Raw genomic sequence first — 19,279 nt, 5'->3', positions numbered from 1 at the left:
CTTGTGTGTGTGAAAAGCCGTAGATATTATGTGACTGGACCGGTACGCAAAGGCAGTGCCTTTAAGGTTTATTGGCGCTCTGTTCTCCCTACGTCCGTGTACACAGCGGCGTTTTAAAAGTCATACATTTTCCTTTTTTTTTTTTTTTTTTTAAACCGATACCGATAATTTCCGATATTACATTTTAAAGCATTTATCGGCTGATAATATCGGCAGTCCGATATTATCGGACATCTCTAATTACTAGCTACCGATTTTTGCATGTTAGAGTTAAAAAAATAAATTAAATTAAATAAAAATGTGTCTTTTGTCTCTCATAAGGATTGTGAATGATAGGCAGAATTCCAAAAAAGATAGATTTTTGAGTGCCGTGAGTAATGTTCTATATTGTCAAAGGAACATATAAAATGTTTGTGTTGTTTACTTGAGTCATATTGCCATCATAGTGCAGTATACAGGTATCTCTTATGATTGACTGCCATCTACTGGTCACACTTATTATTACACCATGTACCAAATAAAATTGCTTCGAGGTTAGTAAGCAAAACCAAATTTATTTCGTACATTAGGCGCACCAGGTTATAAGGCGCACTGTCGAGTTTTCAGTTTAAAAAAAGGATTTTAATAGCGCCTAATATTCCCGAAAATACGGTACATACGTCATGCCTCCATGGTTTGATTTCACATTTTCGGGACTTTTGTTGATACCAAATTTACAAAAACAGGTACCAATAGGTAAGAAAAGTCACATCCACAGTTACAGGTCTGATATAATCAAACACCTATTTCCGAATGTCAGGATTATCCCGCTTTAGTAGCTAGCTAGCCACACTACCAAGCTCTATCCACTTCCTACCAGATCTTGGAAGACGTGTGTCTCACATACGTGTCTCATGACAAGGTCAGGTGTGCTGCCACAGTAAAGCTGGGTCATCACCACGGGCAATCTAATCTTAAACAGCTGGGTTCATACTCATGCAGCAAGATTTGTCAGAATGCATGTATGTAATCTCACATGATCCATCTTGCAAATCCTCAAACTCGATATAAAACGATTCGACAATTCAACGTCCTCTGGGAGGATCAAGGCCCGAACTACACGCGTGGTTTTAGAGATCATGAAAGCAAAACCGCAAGGTTGTAAAAAGTAACATCCCCTGAAGAGATTAGCGTGGATACTACAGGCATTGCCGAGGTTTTATTGGATCTTTACAAATTGTCATTAGTATAAAACATTTTTAAAACACTGAAGGGGCTTTATTTTGGGGTAGTTTGATAGGATCTACCATTTTATTGGAATTGCCGAATGTAACAGGTGTGTATTTGAGGGAGACATGTATTAGTACCTTGCTTATGCAAAGCTGCATCAAAACAAACTCACTCCATTAAAATGGTCAACAGAGAATTGTTACTCATTAGCAGTTTTTAAGAACTTTAAAGTTAAAAAGCCAGAATTGATTGTTTTCGGCCCGTTTCCTTGCTGTCACATTTCCGTAGACATACCTGTCCAAGTAGCGCACTCCAGCCAGCAAGTGCTGCACGGCTGCCATATGTTTTATTAATTAAGCCATTCCTTTCTAACTTTTTTGCCTTGTTGTGTCTTAAAGTTAGAGCCCTGTTTTTAACAGAGAACTTTAGTTTTTTTTGTGCCATTTTGTAAACAGAAAGATTCAGAGTTCACATGTTTACAGGGTTCATGGATCTGTCTGGTGTGCTGGTCTTAGGGATGGGCAATAGGGCCTAAAATTCATATTGCGATAATGATACATATTAGGGATGTCCCGATCCGATATTTGGATCGGATCGGCTACCAAAAATTGCGTATCGGCAAGGCATGGGAAAATGCCGATCCAGATCCAGTTTAAAAAAAACTCCGGTCCGTGTTTTCCAACGCACCGATTTAAATAATACATTCCACTTTTCTGCTGCTCCGTAATTTCCGTTCCGCATTTTCCAGCACACCTTCAACACATCCACATGTCTGTGAATTCTCACGCTGTTGCTTTTAGCTGCTGGCATTACACGACAGGCTCTTCTCACTCTTTCCTGTGTCTCCCTCTCACAGACAGCAGCGCACCTTCTTACACACGTCACATACTGTCACGTCATACGTCACATACGTATACGTCCTCCCCGAGCAGAGAGGTAGCAGCATGGCTAACGTTGGCTGTGATGCTAGCGCAGCCGTGCTAGCAACGCTCCCTCTAAGGTGCTCGCTTGTGCAATTGCGCACTGTTTAAGCGTCCTCTGCGCATAGCAAATCTATGCCACGCACAAAATCTAATACAAAAATAAGCGCATAACAATTTTCAACACACCGACACGACAGAGAAAACAGTTTTCGTCATCAATGTTCAAATATTGTGACGTCTGTCGAGACGCTTATCTCCATTCGGTGCCACACGTCCACACCATCAAAATGCTGAGGCAAAAATTTCCACATCAACACCGTATGAAAAAATTAGTGATTTTTTTAGTTGTGATTTCCTTCTCTGCATGAAAGTTTAAAAGTAGCATATATTAATGTAGTATGAATAAGAATGTTTTAATGTAGACATGCAAGTCTTGAAAGAAAATTTTGAAAATCAAGACTACATTTCCTGCAAATGGGTGCATTTCTACCCTATATTTTAACTTTAGATTTATTCTCATATCAAACTCTTTTGGCTGTCTTTTTGACACTTACATCCGGCGCCCCCTTCCACACCCTGGATTATAAATAATGTAAATAATTCAATGTGATTATCTTGTGTGATGACTGTATTATGATGATAGTATATATCTGATAGTATATATCTGTATCATGAATCAATTTAAGTGGACCCCGACTTAAACAAGTTGAAAAACTTATTGGGGTGTTACCATTTAGTGGTCAATTGTACGGAATATGTACTTCACTGTGCAACCTACTAATAAAAGTCTCAATCAATCAATCAAAACACATAGAATCATCATACTGCTGTGATTATATGCATCAAGTGTTCATTCAAGGCTAAGGCAAAATATCGAGATATATATCGTGTATCGCAATATGGCCTTAAAATATCGCAATATTAAAAAAAGGCCATATCGCCCAGCCCTAGTTCAATGATGCCATTTCTGTTTGTCATGTATAATTTTGTCTATTTTGTGTTTATCCTTGAATAAACAGGTCAGTTTCTTGTTACCAACCATTGTGTATTATTCAAACTCCCCTAATTCAGCTGGCTAGTTGTTATCAAGAGTACTAAAACCCTTTTCAACATGATTCTGACAACTAAGTAGGCTAAATAATTTTAAACTTTAATACATGCTCGGATAGGCCAGTATCGATCAGTATAGGTATCGGTCGGTATCGGATCGGAAATGCAAAAACAATATCGGTATCGGATCGGAAGTGCAAAAACCTGGATCGGGACATCCCTAATACATATATCACAATCTGTTAATTATAATAGAACCATTTCAAAACTTGTCACCCTTGGCTACTGGCATCTCTTTTGGTCTGTAGCTATTTTAATTTCTACTTTCAAGCTAGCTTTGCCGTTAGCATAGCTTTGTGTCTCCTCCTGCTCGGGCTATCACAAGTCTTGCTATTTATTCCTCATCCTACAGTGATAATGCAACATGTAAAAAAATGTGTTTATTTTTGCCGCCGTAAAAGCGAGGATTAGTCATTTTGTGCAGACTTAATTTTGTCATTTTAGTCAATTTAGCCACCTTTGTCTAGACCAGGGATGCCCAAAGTGGGGCCCGTCGTATCATTTCGTTTGGCCCGGCAAAGAAGTCTACAAAATTGAATACGTATTCATACTGCCCTCTTTCAAGCTGTACAATCATTCAGTACGTGTCCATGCACTAAATTAGTCCAATTTCTCAAATAGTTAGGCTCTAAATAAGTCTCCTACAAACCATGGAAACACCTTAATCCAATCGTGTTCGGTTTTGGAAAAGTCGGACTAACACACTTGGATTATGCGGTTGGAAACCAGATCTCTCGAAAGGGTGCGTGGGGCCGGAGAGAACCCTTCGTATTGCGCATGCGCCAGTCTCAACCGCTGGATCCAACCCGGAAGCAGATACCATTCAATAAAAACATAGCAACAATTGTCATGAAGAGGAGACTGTTTATTTCGGGGTTTGGTTGTCTTATTTTTACTTGAAAACAAATTAAAGCAATATTGTAGCCCCCAGAAGAAATCACAAAATCCGACGCCATTTTTAACTTTTATTACCAATCTTATAAGAAACAGCACATTTCCAACCGGTTTTACATCCCACGCAAACACTTTCGTCTCGTAAATCCACGCTATCCCAGGACACACAACAACGCTTGTCTGGACTACAGGCAGGCCAGTCTAGTACCCGCACTCTTTTACTATGAAGCCACACTATTGTAACACGTGGCTTGGCATTGTCTTGCTGAAATAAGCAGGGGCGTCCATGATAACGTTGCTTGGATGGCAACATATGTCGCTCCAAAACCTGTATGTACCTTTCAGCATTAATGGTGCCTTCACAGATGTGTAAGTTACCCATGCCTTGGGCACTAATACACCCCCATACCATCACAGATGCTGGCTTTTGAACTTTTTTATCCGGATGGTTCTTTTCCTCTTTGTCCACAGTTTCCAAAAACTATTTGAAATGTGGACTCGTCAGACCACAGAACACTTTTACACTTTCCACCAGCTTTTTTGAACATGCTGCAGGCATCAAATTCCAAAGGAGCTAATATTTGCAAAAAAAACAAAGTTTTATTAGTTCAAACATTAATTATCTTATCTTTGCAGTCTATTCAATTGAATATAGGTTGAAAAGGATTTGTAAATAATTGTATTCTGTTTTCATTTACGATTTACACAACATGCCAACGTCACTGGTTTTGGGTTTTGTACATCCAAAAATGTCTTCGAAAAAACTTCTTAGCATTGGACCCGGATCCGCCCCGATACATTCTTGGTAGTAGCGTCATGTTTGTAACGTAATTTCTTGATGCCGTCTGCTATTTAACATCAGCATGGCCACTAGAGACCTAATATTTGTCATCTGTGCCAATATTACAGCGGACATCATGTACAACAAGAATCCGCAATGCCTTGTGTGACGTCCATAGGTCAACCGGAAAAGTAATATTTTTTTCCGCGCTAAAATTAAGTGTACGGGAGGCACGTGGCGTATGACCAACAGTCACATTAGAGAGAGTGCATGGACATTTGGACTTCACACGTAGGTGTGAAATTACAAAAAAACAACAAACTATTTGAAAAATCTGACTAATTTAGTGCATGGAAAAGTAGTGATTGATGGGATGTACAAAATGCTGCATTGCAAAAAAAAAAAAAAAAAAAGGGAAATGATTTTACTGTAAAAACCTGTCAGGTCAGTCGCCAGAATCTCACCATATAATCATCAGCGGTACCATCCATCCATCCATTTTCTACCGCTTGTCCATCAGTGGTACCATTTTTCCATTTTCGGCAATGCATTGTACAAACAGGGAACGTAGATTTCACGGTATAAAAAAAAAAAAAGTAGCAGCTCAGTCGCCAGAATTTCGCAATTAAATTACCATGCTACTGTTTTCCGATTTATACTAATGCACTGTAAAAAAAAAAAAAAAATGGCCATAGATTTTACAGTAAAAAAAAAAATCACAGCTCAGCCACCAACATTTTAACGTAAAAACAACAGTGGCATGTTTTTTTTTGTTTGTTTTTTTAATTACCAGTAATTTGGTGTAAAAAAATTTGTTTGATTCTGGTGCCTGAGCTGACAGTTTTTACCGTAAAATGTATCGATTTTTTTTTTCAGGCTAACTAGATTTTTGGTATCAGTATCTATTGAATCTGATTATCTCTACTACCTTACATTAAAGTATGGCGATATGGTGCTTCATTTCATCGCTAGTGGTGCTGTTGCATGGTAAAAATTGCTGTTTGGCCCGCAGACCATTGCTCATACTTGCCAACCCTCCCGAATTTTCCGGGAGACTCCCGAAATTCAGCGCCTCTCCCGAAAACCTCCCGGGACAAATATTCTCCCGAAAATCTCCCGATTTTCAGCCGGAGCTGGAGGCCACGCCCCCTCCAGCTCCATGCGGACCTGAGTGAGGACAGCCTTTTTTCACGACGGGAGGACAACAGGGTGACAAGAAGTAAATCATCCAGACTAGAGATAAATTGTATTATTATGTTTATCTTACTTAAAAATAAATAGATATTTATTAATTTAAAAAAAAAAAAAACTAAATACATTTCTACTATATTTTGCTAAAAACATCAAAATTAATTGTATTTTTATTTTTATTTTTTCTGACTCCTTATTACATCCAGCCATAGAATTTTACATTAAAATAAACATATTTGAAATAATTAATTTTAAATTATCATAATTATTCATTTAAAATGACCATATTTAATTACTAAAATAATTGCTTGTTTATCAACAACTTTAGCATTTTATTCACTACATTTTGAAGCTCTCAGAAGCAAAGTTATGTTATATTCCTTAATATTTATTTATGCAAGTTTGAAGTATCAATTATCCAAACACAGTTTTGTTTGCATATTTTCAGGATGTAGAGATATATCTATATATCTATATATATATATATATATATATATATATATATATATATATATATATATATATATACACACACATGTATTTACATATATATATATATTAGAGATGCGCGGTTTGCGGGCACAACCGCGGAGTCCGCGGATTATCCGCGGATCGGGCGGATGAAATTTTAAAAAATTAGATTTTATCCGCGGGTCGGGTCGGGTCGGGCGGTTGAAATAAAAAAAAATTAGATTTTAAATAGATTCAGGCGGGTGGCAGTTAAACCAATTCGGAAATATATATACATAGTTAAATGTTGTTACCCACATACGAAAAACGAGCAGGCACCTGCTGCATATGCCACAACAGAAGAAAAAAAAAAAAAGAGATGGGCACTTTTATGGAGCGGAGAAGGCCCCCGACGCCTCGCCGGGGTCCAGGACCGAGGCCCCTTCCCCCGAGAGGGCCCCACCGGGAGCCGTAGCTGAGGCGATCCGCGAGAAGGGCCCGACGCACGTCCAGGGTCACCACCGCGCCCACCGCACCGACACCCCGCCTCGTCCGCCTTCGCCGCGGCCGGCGTCACGCGCAGCAGGTAAGCAGCTTACCTGCCCGCTACCCCCGTGGCCGGGGGCTCGTAACAGGAGTCACTCCGCGCGCAGTGCGCTCACGAAAGGGGTGGGGCTCACCCTGGTTGATATAGACAGCAGGACGGTGGCCATGGACGTCGGAACCCGCTAAGGAGTGTGTAACAACCCACCTGCCGAATCAACTAGCCCTGAAAATGGATGGCGCTGGAGCGTTGGGCCCATACCCGGCCGTCGCCGGCAGCGAGACGCGCTTGGAGGTGCGCTCAGCGCGGCTCCCATATGATTGCGCACTGGTGTGCGTCTGGGTCGTGACAGCGTGGCACGCGAATGTCGGTGCTGCATTGGATCAGTCTCCTTTCTTTAACAGGCAAAAGCTTTATAACCTCACTAATGCCTTGCATCGTCTATATTAGATATATAACAACGGGCGGGTGCGGGCGGATGGCGGGCGGGTGCGGTTCTGATCAAATGTTACATCGGGTGGATGGCGGATGGTTGACGACTTTCTGATGCGGTTGCGGATGAAATAATTGCCTATCCGCGCATCTCTAATATATATATATATATATATATATATATATATATATATATATATATATATATATGAAATACTTGACTTGGTGAATTCTAGCTGTCAATATACTCCTCCCCTCTTAACCACGCCCCGCCCCACCCCCGACCACGCCCCCACCCCCCCACCTCCCGAAATCGGAGGTCTCAAGGTTGGCAAGTATGCCATTGCTACATTTTCACTTTGGCCCTTAGAGACAAAAGGTTTTGGCCACCCCTGATCTAGACGCTACATTCCATCGCAGCTTAAATGTATCTATCACAGTGGGGCAATATGACAAAACATCTCTATAAGCTAAATAGAGAGCATTGGTATTGTATAAGTTGTGCTGTCCTGGCTAATCTTTCACAGCCACTTGGAAAGAGAGACCACTTCTTGGAACTTGGCGGAGAAATACTTGTTGGCAAACAGAGGTCAGACGTTTCTTCGAGTTGCTCAACAGGGTTGTGTACTTTCCAGGAGGGATTTTGGTTTACTCCTCTTTACAAATACTCTCCAAATACTGAGGGTTTTTGAGGCTGTCACTTGGTAACATGTAAACGTTGTGGGCACTGGAGAACCTCAGCACCTCGATGTATAACAACAAATAGTCACCATTGTTTTTCTTGGCGACTGTGGTTACAGCCCCATTGAGATCATTAACCAGCTCCTCTCTTGGAAGCCTGGGATGATCCCTCACCTTTCTCAGAACCATCCTTACCCCACCCGACAGACCATTTGTTTTTATTTCTTCACTTTCCAAATGATTGCGCAAACAGTGGTCTTTTTCTCAATAGGCTTCTTGCTGACGGTCTGGTATTTCATTGCAGTCTGGTGCGGGTGTACGGTCTTGGTTTTTTTGTCCAAACCTTGGTCTTGCCCACAGTGGTGGAGAGGTTTGAAAAAAAAAAAGCCTGTTTCTACTTTTTGTGACAGGTGTTTTTTAGCCACATGAGGTAGGATTAGGAGTACTTACCTCAAAGTCCAGGACTCATTTGTGTGTTTATGGGGCTCAGAATACTTGCTAGGTGGGAGAAGATGGATACTTATTCAAATTAATTTACAATAAGGCTGCAGCTATCTATTATTTTACTAATCAATTCAGTTGTTTAATTAAACAAGTAGAGTAATTAGATAAAACACACTTTATAGCCTCAATGCTATTTTAGGGGACATTTAGTTGAAAATAAGTTTCTGCTTGCCATAACTTTCATTCTTTTTTCTAATAAATGTACTTTATGAAAATTGAAATTGCACTTATAACTTTTGTTCATTAACACATTTTTTTTTACTCTCCGCTGTTGTGCGCTCTATTACAGTGGCAGTGTGGAAACTATGTCAGTGTATTTAAAGTTCTGGGCACGCCGTGCAATTCAGATGTTATCATTTTGTTATTAGTTACACTCAAACAATTATTCGAGGCTACAGAATATAAATCAAAGTTTTTAATCGAATGAATCGATTAATTGCCCTAATTTATCAGCTTTTGTTTAATGTTTATATTGTAGCGTCCCGGAAGAGTTAGTGCTGCAAGGGTTTCTGGGTATTTGTTCTGTTGCGTTTATGTTGTGTTACGGTGCGGTTGTTCTCCCGAAATGTGTTTGTCATTCTTGTTTGGTGTGGGTTCACAGTGTGGCGCATATTTGTAACAGCGTTAAAGTTGTTTATAGAGCCACCCTCAGTGTGACCTGTATGGCTGTTGACCAAGTATGATTTGCATTCACTTGTGTGTGTGAAAAGCCGTAGATATGTGATTGGGCCGGCACGCAAAGGCAGTGCCTTTAAGGTTCTCCATATGTCCGTGTACACAGCGGCGTTTTAAAAAGTCATAAATTTTAGTTTTTGAAACCGATAATTTTGAAACCGATACCGATAATTTCCGATATTACATTTTAAAGCATTTATCGGCCGATAATATCGGACATCTCTAGTTTCATGTATCATAACATTTTCTCTTAAAATAAAGCATATAATGACATTTACTGGGGTCCCATTTGTTTTGAAAAGTATCAAAATACATTTAAAGTAGGGCTGGGCGATATGGCCTTTTTTTAATATCGTGATATTTTAAGGTCATATCGCGATACACGATATATATCTGGATATTTTGCCTTAGCCTTGAATGAACACTTGATGCATATAATCACAGCAGTATGATCATTCTATGTGTCTACATTAAAACATTCTTCTTCATACTGCATTAATGTGAAGTGAATTATATTTATATAGCGCTTTTCTCTAGTGACTCACAGCGCTTTACATAGTGAAACCCAATATCTAAGTTACATTTAAACCAGTGTGGGTGGCACTGGGAGCAGGTGGGTAAAGTGTCTTGCCCAAGGACACAACAGCAGTGACAAGGATGGCGGAAGCGGGAATCGAACCTGCAACCCTCAAGTTGCTGGCACGGCCGCTCTACCAACCGAGCTATACCGCCCCATTAATATATGCTACTTTAAAACTTTCATGCAAAGAAGGAAATCACAACTAAAAAAATCACTATTTTTTTCAAACGGTGTTGATCTGGAAATGTTTGTCTCGGCATTTTGATGGTGTGGGCGTGTGGCACCGAACGGAGATGTTGACATGCGGCGTAAGTACTGTTCATTCTTTAGCAGGTGACTTTTCAAATGATGCTACGTATTAGCAGTAATGCCCCACACATGACAAATTACGGTTGTCTGTTCGATATATTCCCACTTGAAGCCAAACCACCGCCAGACGATGGACCCCCTGCTGTTTTTGGGGGGAATTAATTATTCCTTCATTTTTTACCAGATTCGCACCTTCTTTCGCTCGTATTACCGCTAGCATCACAGCTAACTTTAGCCATACTGCTACCTCTTTGCTGTGTGAGGGCGTATACGTACATACCTGTTAACTTTTGAAATCAGAAAAACCTAGTAGCCAGGGTCCAGGGGCCGCAGGCCCCGGTAGGTCCAGGACAAAGTCCTGGTGGGGGGTTCAGGGGGGCGAACCGACGCAAAATGATTATTAGCATTCAGACAGGTTAAAATGTTGCTAAAACCATCACTTTTCTATCAGTCAGTGACTTTTCAAAACAAAAATATTACAGCAAAAATCATATGGGTTGATTGACATGTTTATTCTGTAAGCTAACTTCAATAGTTTGAAATTATTTTGACAGTTAATGCCAGTTATCCTGTCAACCTTTCACAAGACTTCAATTTGTTGATTGAAAGTATAAACAGTATAAACACTTTTTACAGTAAACAAATGGTAAAACAGTACTAAACAATTCCATTTAAAAAAAAATTGGTGTCATTATTAACTTTCTGTCCAAGCTTGTATAATCTACTGCCTTGTTCAATTGTAAAAAATATTCTGTGCCTAAAATTCACATTTCTATCACAATTATCATACTGTAAACATGGTAAGCTAACTTCATTAAAATTAATAGTCCTGTCAATAGCATGGAATTACAATTCAAATGTAGTTTTTTTGTAAGCCTTTCAAAAGAATTCAAAATATTAAAAATTAATGAAAATTAATTTAAGCCATCAGACACTTGAAAAGTGGCACATCACATCTCTAATGTAATCATTTTAACTTTTCAACAGAAATAGCACTGCAAAAATATTAAGGACATACTTCTGTATTTTGGTAGTTATGCTGTCAACATTTAACAAGATTTCTTCAACTTGGACTTGAAAGCATAAATAGTATAAACACTTTTAACAGTATAACAGTACTAAACAATTCCAATAGATAACATTGGTGTCATTACCTTTTTGTGGCTAAAATCCGAAAAACGTTTTAAGTTTTCCACTTGTATCGCTAGCAACAGCATTAGACTTGTGTTTTTTTGTCCCAACGTGGTCTTTTACATCGCTAATTCCTCCGTGTCCGATCGAAAAATCTTGTCTGCACAAGGTGCAATTCGCGTAGTTTTCACCCTTTTTGGAACGGATAATTATTCCCGGATAGGCTTTTGAATATTCTTCACGGAATGACTGCAGTTTTCTTTTCGGTTTAAGACTCGTTTGCGATTTTTCTCCGGCTGATTCCATGATCGTTCGCTCGTTTGGAAACAAGGGCAACAGGTGCCTCGTGCTTGGCAGCGGTGCTATAAATAGCCTCGCGCATGGCATTCGGAATGGCTCGATAGGAAGTTACGGGAAGCAGTGTCGATTGTCATTGTTGTTACGCGATTTCGTGAATAAAACTTTTAAAAAAATATTTTTTTTTAATTAATGAAAAAACTTATTTTTTATCACTGCAACCGTAACCCGGAATAGGTTGATGAAAACCGTACTTATTACGGGAAAACCGGAGTAGTTGGCAGGTATGTACGTATAAAGTTAAAGTTAAAGTTAAAGTATCAATGATTGTCACACACACACTAGGTGTGGTGAAATTAACCTCTGCATTTGACCCATCCCCTTGTTCACCCCCTGGGAGGTGAGGGGCTGCGCCCGGGAATAATTTTGGTGATTTAACCCCCAATTCCAACCCTTGATGCTGAGTGCCAAGCAGGTTCCAGTACTTAAATATTGGTGTTGGGGAAAACACTTGCACGTAACAAACAAGTTATTTTGCCCAAACTAAAGAATCCCGTGCGTTGGTGACTTGTTTCGGCGCAGCTGCTAACCACCCCAACGCTGAGCCAAAGGAAGTTGCAGTGCCAGCATTTTGATAAAGAAGGTGAGAAACACTATTGAATGAAATGTTTCTGCATGTGTTTACACAGTGTATAGTGTGTAGGTGAGTGTGCAGTATACCATGCGACCATACCTGTGGACAGACATAAAAGAAGCAGACAATGGCTGTACTCCACACAGTATTTCATCAGTTGTTTGGCAGCACGGGGGAGGGGTCGATAGCGCTCTTGTTTACTGATCCCTCAGGATCCCCAATCACACAGGAGTTGCTTTAAAAGGGGAATGTTGTCTACCATTCACAATCCTTATGTAAGACAACAACATATATATGTTTATATGCATTCTAACTCGTAAATAAATGCTAGCATAAGTCAACTAACAATGGAGGTAATAGGAGTCGCTCTATTCCGCCTACAAAGCCTCCATCATCGTTTACTATACACACTGTAAATATATGTGTAATGTAGTAACATTCATAATATCATGTAATATTTGCGTATTTTGCTCATTTTAAGCATTTTAATTCCACGAACGCATCACAACGTTCACTTTCCCCTTCAACAACAACACTACTAATCATTGCAGACTTCATGAGAGACAACAAAGACTAGTTTGGGACACATCCAGAGCCTTATATTTTTGAGTCTGAGTATAAGGAGGATGATCTACAAGTTTTAGAAGCTGTGTGCTAAACAGATACAGCTTTAGTGAAACACTAAGCATCATGTGGCAGAATTTAGATATACAAACTATGAACAAAATAAAACTTACTGTACAATGTCTGCTCTCACTGGGATGTTTATATCTTCCCGTTTAAATACAGAATCAATCATAAAAATAATCAATCAAAAAAATAAAAATAAAGTGGCCACAAACGACCGTCTTTTTGCGTCTTTCTCTCCATCTCCGGGTCTAAGTTGAATGTCAAAGTTAAACAACTTGTCGGTTTATGTTGACAACTTTTTACTATCCAGGTGAGAGACGAAATTTAAAATCTAGAATTAACTCTCGCCAACTCAGAGGCGATACAGCAGCTCACCGGCTCAATATGTCAAAGTAGCAGCATTAGCTATCGTAAATTCCAGACTATAAACCGCTCCCTTTTTTCTACGCTTTAAACACTGCGGCTTATAAAACGGTGCAGCTAATCTATGGATTTTTCTCTGCTGACGGCCAAAATGCAAAGAGTTAAAAAAAAAAAGAAAAACAGGCCAACACACGAAGTCGGGGTGTTATTCTTCTGGACGAGTTTGCTCACTGCAGGTGCTGCAGTTCTCTCTTGTTCCGTCTTCTAGTTGTCCATAGCGTTTCTACTTGTATAGAATCCTCATAAATCACTCCAAGCAACGTTTGTAAGTTTTACAATATAACTAAAACAACTCTTAATAACTAAAGCGTCCAATGTGTGATGTATGTAGGAGTGTTTTCATGCATACTTGAACGTGCTATTGTAAAAAAAAATTCAAGCTTGCGTTGTTAGCATGAGCTAATATGCTGACACACTTACAGGTGTCTGTGTTAGTAATATTCATTTACAATAGCATTCTTTTTGTATTGTTTCAGTTTCATTAATTCCCCAGTAAATTCATCAAAACGTCACCGTGGAGTTATTGAGTCTGTTTAGCTGATTGGAGAGCTAGCTTCTGCAGCTAGTGAGTCCATGACGATGACTTCTGTTTTGTTGGATCAGCCGTTTAACTGCCGTGTTCAGACACCGATTGGAAACAATTAAGGTATGTAAATAAACATTCAAACAATCTTTCTGTGTAAATATTTAATTTCACAACGTATATATCTGCAACTTATATATACGTCACAAGTTGATGAGGAATTTGGCCCACTAAGTGTCAACAGCTTTGTATAAATATCTGACAAGCTAATTGCTACAAATCTGCCACCATCTTGCAGACTATGTGAGTAAATCAGGTCACTGACCATGAATTTTACTTTGACATTTGCATAGCACAGCATTTGTTTAACCTTTCCCACTCATGGCGTAAAGTGCGACCAACACAGGAAGTCAACACACATAACACAACCTGCTCACTGAAATTTGTGGATATTTTTAAGAAAAAAAAATAATCCTAGAATTAAATATTAGCATGCTGATATAAGAGACGTTAGCATACTTCCAAGATGGCGCCAGGTATCAAAATCTATGATTTTTAAGTATAAACAAACAAAATTAGCTAAAAAGCTAGAATAAAACGTTAACATGCTAATATAAGATACGTTAGCATACTTCCAAGATGGCGCCAAGCATCAAAATCTATGATTTTTAGGTTCAAACAAACAAAATTAGGGGGGATAGGGCGGGGTTCAGATGGGCGGGGTTGGGGGGCGCGGGGTTTGTTGGTAGCGGGGGTGTATATTGTAGCGTCCCGGAAGAGTTAGTGCTGCAAGGGGTTCTGGGTATTTGTTCTGTTGTGTTTATGTTGTGTTACGGTATGTTGTGTTTGTCATTCTTGTTTGGTGTGGGTTCACAGTGTGGCGCATAGTTGTAACAGTGTTAAAGTTGTTTATACGGCCACCCTCAGTGTGACCTGTATGGCTGTTGACCAAGTATGCGTTGCATTCGCTTGTGTGTGTGAAAAGCCGTAGATATTATGTGACTGGACCGGCACGCAAAGGCAGTGCCTTTAAGGTTTATTGGCGCTCTGTACTTCTCCCTACGTCCGTGTACACAGCGGCGTTTTAAAAGTCATGAATTTTACTTTTTTTAAAACTGATACCGATAATTTTGAAACCGATACCGATCATTTCCGATATTACATTTTAAAGCATTTATCGGCCGATAATATCGGCAGTCATATATTATCGGACATCTCTAATTGCTAGCTACCGATTTTTACATGTTAGACTTAAAAAAAATGAAAAGAAAATAAAAATGTGTCTTTTGTCTCTCATAAGGATTGTGAATGATAGGCAGAATTCCAAAAATAGTGAAGTTCTCCTTTAAAGGGGAACATTATCACAATTTCAGAATGGTTAAAACCATTAAAAATCAGTTCCCAGTGGCTTATTATATTTTTCGAAGTTTTTTTCAAAATGTTACCCATCACGCAATATCCCTAAAAAAAGCTTCAAAGTGCCTGATTTTAACCATCGTTATATAAACCCGTCCATTTTCCTGTGACGTCACATAGTGAAGCCAACACAAACAAACATGGCGGAAAGAACAGCAAGCTATAGCGACATTAGCTCGGATTCAGACTCGGATTTCAGCGGCTTAAGCGATTCAACAGATTACGAATGTATTGAAACGGATGGTTGTAGTGTGGAGGCAGGTAGCGAAAACGAAATTGAAGAAGAAACTGAAGCTATTGAGCCATATCGGTTTGAACCGTATGCAAGCGAAACCGACGAAAACGACACGACAGCCAGCGACACGGGAGAAAGCGAGGACGAATTCGGCGATCGCCTTCTAACCAACGATTGGTATGTGTTTGTTTGGCATTAAAGGAAACTAACAACTATGAACTAGGTTTACAGCATATGAAATACATTTGGCAACAACATGCACTTTGAGAGTGCAGACAGCCCAATTTTCATCAATTAATATATTCTGTAGACATACCCTCATCTGCGCTCTTTTCCTGAAAGCTGATCTGTCCAGTTTTGGAGTTGATGTCAGCAGGCCAGGGAAGCTAGGGGGGTAGCTCGCTCGTCTGCGGGAACAAACTGCCGCCATTGCTTGCCGTGCTACCGAGGTCCTTTGTCCCTGAATTGCTCACACACTCCGGCAGATTCAATGGGGGTCTGGCGGCAGATTTCTTTGACTTTATCGTTGGAAATGCATCTGCTTTGAGTGTCGCAGGATATCCACACATTCTTGCCATCTCTGTCGTAGCATAGCTTTCGTCGGTAAAGTGTGCGGAACAAACGTCCAATTTCTTGCCACTTTCGCATCTTTGGGCCACTGGTGCAACTTGAATCCGTCCCTGTTCGTGTTGTTACACCCTCCGACAACACACCGACGAGGCATGATGTCTCCAAGGTACGGAAAACAGTCGAAAAAACGGAAAATAACAGAGCTGATTTGACTCGGTGTTTGAGAAAATGGCGGATTGCTTCCCGATGTGACGCCACGTTGTGACGTCATCGCTCCGAGAGCGAATATTAGAAAGGCGTTTAATTCGCCAAAATTCACCCATTTAGAGTTCGGAAATCGGTTAAAAAAAATATATGGTCTTTTTTCTGCAACATCAAGGTATATATTGACGCTTACATAGGTCTGGTGATAATGTTCCCCTTTAACATTAGCCTTTATAATAACAATATTGCTAATAGTTAGTTAATATTCAGGTCACGAGATGTAAAGGGAGTATTGTTAGTGGTTTTTGGATGTTTTTTTAGAGGGCTTCATGAGCGCAAAAGACGCAATGACGTCATGAAACGCATTACTCCTATTGTTAGCTGACTTTTGCTAGCGTTTATTTACGAGTTTGAATGCATAAAAAAAGAAGAACGCGTTTTTGTCAAACATAGTATTGTGAATGGGAGGCAAAATTTCAAAAAAAAAGTGCAGTTCCCCATTAAGGACATCTGCTTTATGGTGGGACTTATTGTCGGGAGCTTATAAATAGTCTGGGTCTACAACACTTAATCTACATGTCTACACATATCTCTAATTAATTGTATCATTTTTCTTTTAATTAAAAATTAAAAAGGGTCCCACAGCATACCTGCCAACTTTTGAAATCAGAAAAACCTAGTAGCCAGGGTCCAGGGGCCACAGGCCCCGGTAGGTCCAGGACAAATTCCTGGTGGGGGGTTCAGGGCTTCGCCCCCCGACGCAAAATGATTATTAGCATTCAGACAGGTTAAAATGTTGCTAAAACCATCACTTTTCTATCAGTCACAGTGACTTTTCAAAACAAAAATATTACAGCAAAAATCATATGGGTTGATTGACATGTTTATTCTGTAAGCTAACTTCAATAGTTTGAAATTATTTTGACAGTTAATGCCAGTTATCCTGTCAACCTTTCACAAGACTTCAATTTGTTAATTGAAAGTATAAACAGTATAAACACTTTTTACAGTAAACAAATGGTAAAACAGTACTAAACAATTCCATTTAAAAAAAAAATTGGTGTCATTATTAACTTTCTGTCCAAGCTTGTATAATCTACTGCCTTGTTCAATTGTAAAAAATATTCTGTGCCTAAAATTCACATTTCTATCACAATTATCATACTGTAAACATGGTAAGCTAACTTCATTAAAATTAATAGTCCTGTCAATAGCATGGAATTACAATTCAAATGTAGTTTTTTTGTAAGCCTTTCAAAAGAATTCAAAATATGAAAAATTAATGAAAATTAATTTAAGCCATCAGACACTTAAAAAGTGGCACATCACATCTCTAATGTAATCATTTTAACTTTTCAACAGAAATAGCACTGCAAAAATATTAAGGACATACTTCTGTATTTTGGTAGTTATGCTGTCAACATTTAACAAGATTTCTTCAACTTGGACTTGAAAGCATAAATAGTATAAACACTTTTAACAGTATAACAGTACTAAACAATTCCAATAGATAACATTGGTGTCTTTACCTTTTTGTGGCTAAAATCCAAATGTATTCTATCAGACTGATCATACTGCAAAAATGATATGGTAACTTTATGATAAGGGCGACGAAAAACGTTGAAAGTTTTCACCTTGTATCGCTAGCAACGGCATTAGACTTGTGTTTTTTTGTCCCAACGTGGTCTTTTACATCGCTAATTCCTCCGTGTCCGATCGAAAAATCTTGTCTGCACAAGGTGCTATTCGCGTAGTTTTCACCCTTTTTGGAACGGATAATTATTCCCGGATAGGCTTTTGAATATTCTTCACGGAATGACTGCAGTTTTCTTTTCGGTTTAAGACTCGTTTGCGATTTTTCTCTGGCTGATTCCATGATCGTTCGCTCGTTTGGAAACAATGGCAACTGGTGCCTCGTGCTTGGCAGCGGTGCTATAAATAGCCTCGCGCATGGCATTCGGAATGGCTCGATAGGAAGTTACGGGAAGCAGTGTCGATTGTCATTGTTGTTACGCGATTTCGTGAATAAAACTTTTTTTTTTAAATTGTTTTTTTAATTAATGAAAAACCGTATTTTTTTATCACTGCAACCGTAACCCGGAATAGGTTGATGAAAACCGTACTAATTACGGGAAAACCGGAGTAGTTGGCAGGTATGCCACAGACCCGAACACCACATAAGGGTTGAGGAATACTTAAAATTGTCCAATCCGAAGCTCACCCTCGGACCCAATTTCGGATTAATACTGACCAAAAAAAAAATGGGTGCGTTTTACGGTATTTTGCAGATGCAATAAAGAGAGCGGGTCTTATAAGTCAGATACAAAGGGGAGCAGAAGAGCAGATATTTTGATATCAGCAGCGGCAGGCAGCAGAGGGACCGACTGCGACCCAAAAGATGTGGCACGGATGGTGGAGCATTACGTCATCGAGGAGAGGAAAAAAGGAGGACGCCTCATCGCATGCAGCTTGCCATCGCATTACTGAACACTGTTTCACTCCAACTGCTCTGATGAGGGTTTGCTCATTAAAAAAAAAACAATGCACGCTCATAATAAGGCAATGAATGAAAAAATGCACAGTTTATTCTGCTGTTTTGCAGTCGCCATGTTGTAGCAAACACCCCTTCTTCGGTAATTGTGCGCCATATTTAAAGGCATACAAGCTCCATTGAAGTGTCATTAAAAGGGCTTATTGTACACTGTGACGTCACAATGAATGACCTATTAAAACAGAGCCTTGCAGTTCACCATTCATGTCGACTAAATAGCAGGGCTGGGGGGGATGGATTCATTAATAAATTAGACTAAACGTGGTCCGTTTACGCGCATAATTGATCATTTTGGTAGCTAATTGCGTTTTATTGAATGGGGCAGCGGTTAGCGGCGTTAGCACGCTAGCTAGCACACGTTTAATTCAAGCTCATATTACTG

General features: G+C 39.5%; 1 protein-coding gene across 1 annotated transcript in view; it reads right to left on the bottom strand.

Annotated features, from left to right (window-relative positions):
- Positions 1 to 19,279, bottom strand: part of ptpn4a (protein tyrosine phosphatase non-receptor type 4a) — a 189,445-nt gene that overhangs the window by 169,457 nt on the left and 709 nt on the right. The window lies entirely within an intron of this gene.

This window comes from Nerophis lumbriciformis, linkage group LG31, assembly GCF_033978685.3.
Source record: "Nerophis lumbriciformis linkage group LG31, RoL_Nlum_v2.1, whole genome shotgun sequence".
NCBI lineage: Eukaryota > Metazoa > Chordata > Actinopteri > Syngnathiformes > Syngnathidae > Nerophis > Nerophis lumbriciformis.
The sequence above is the reverse complement of the archived record's forward strand: the minus strand, read 5'-3'. Positions and strand labels throughout refer to the sequence as shown.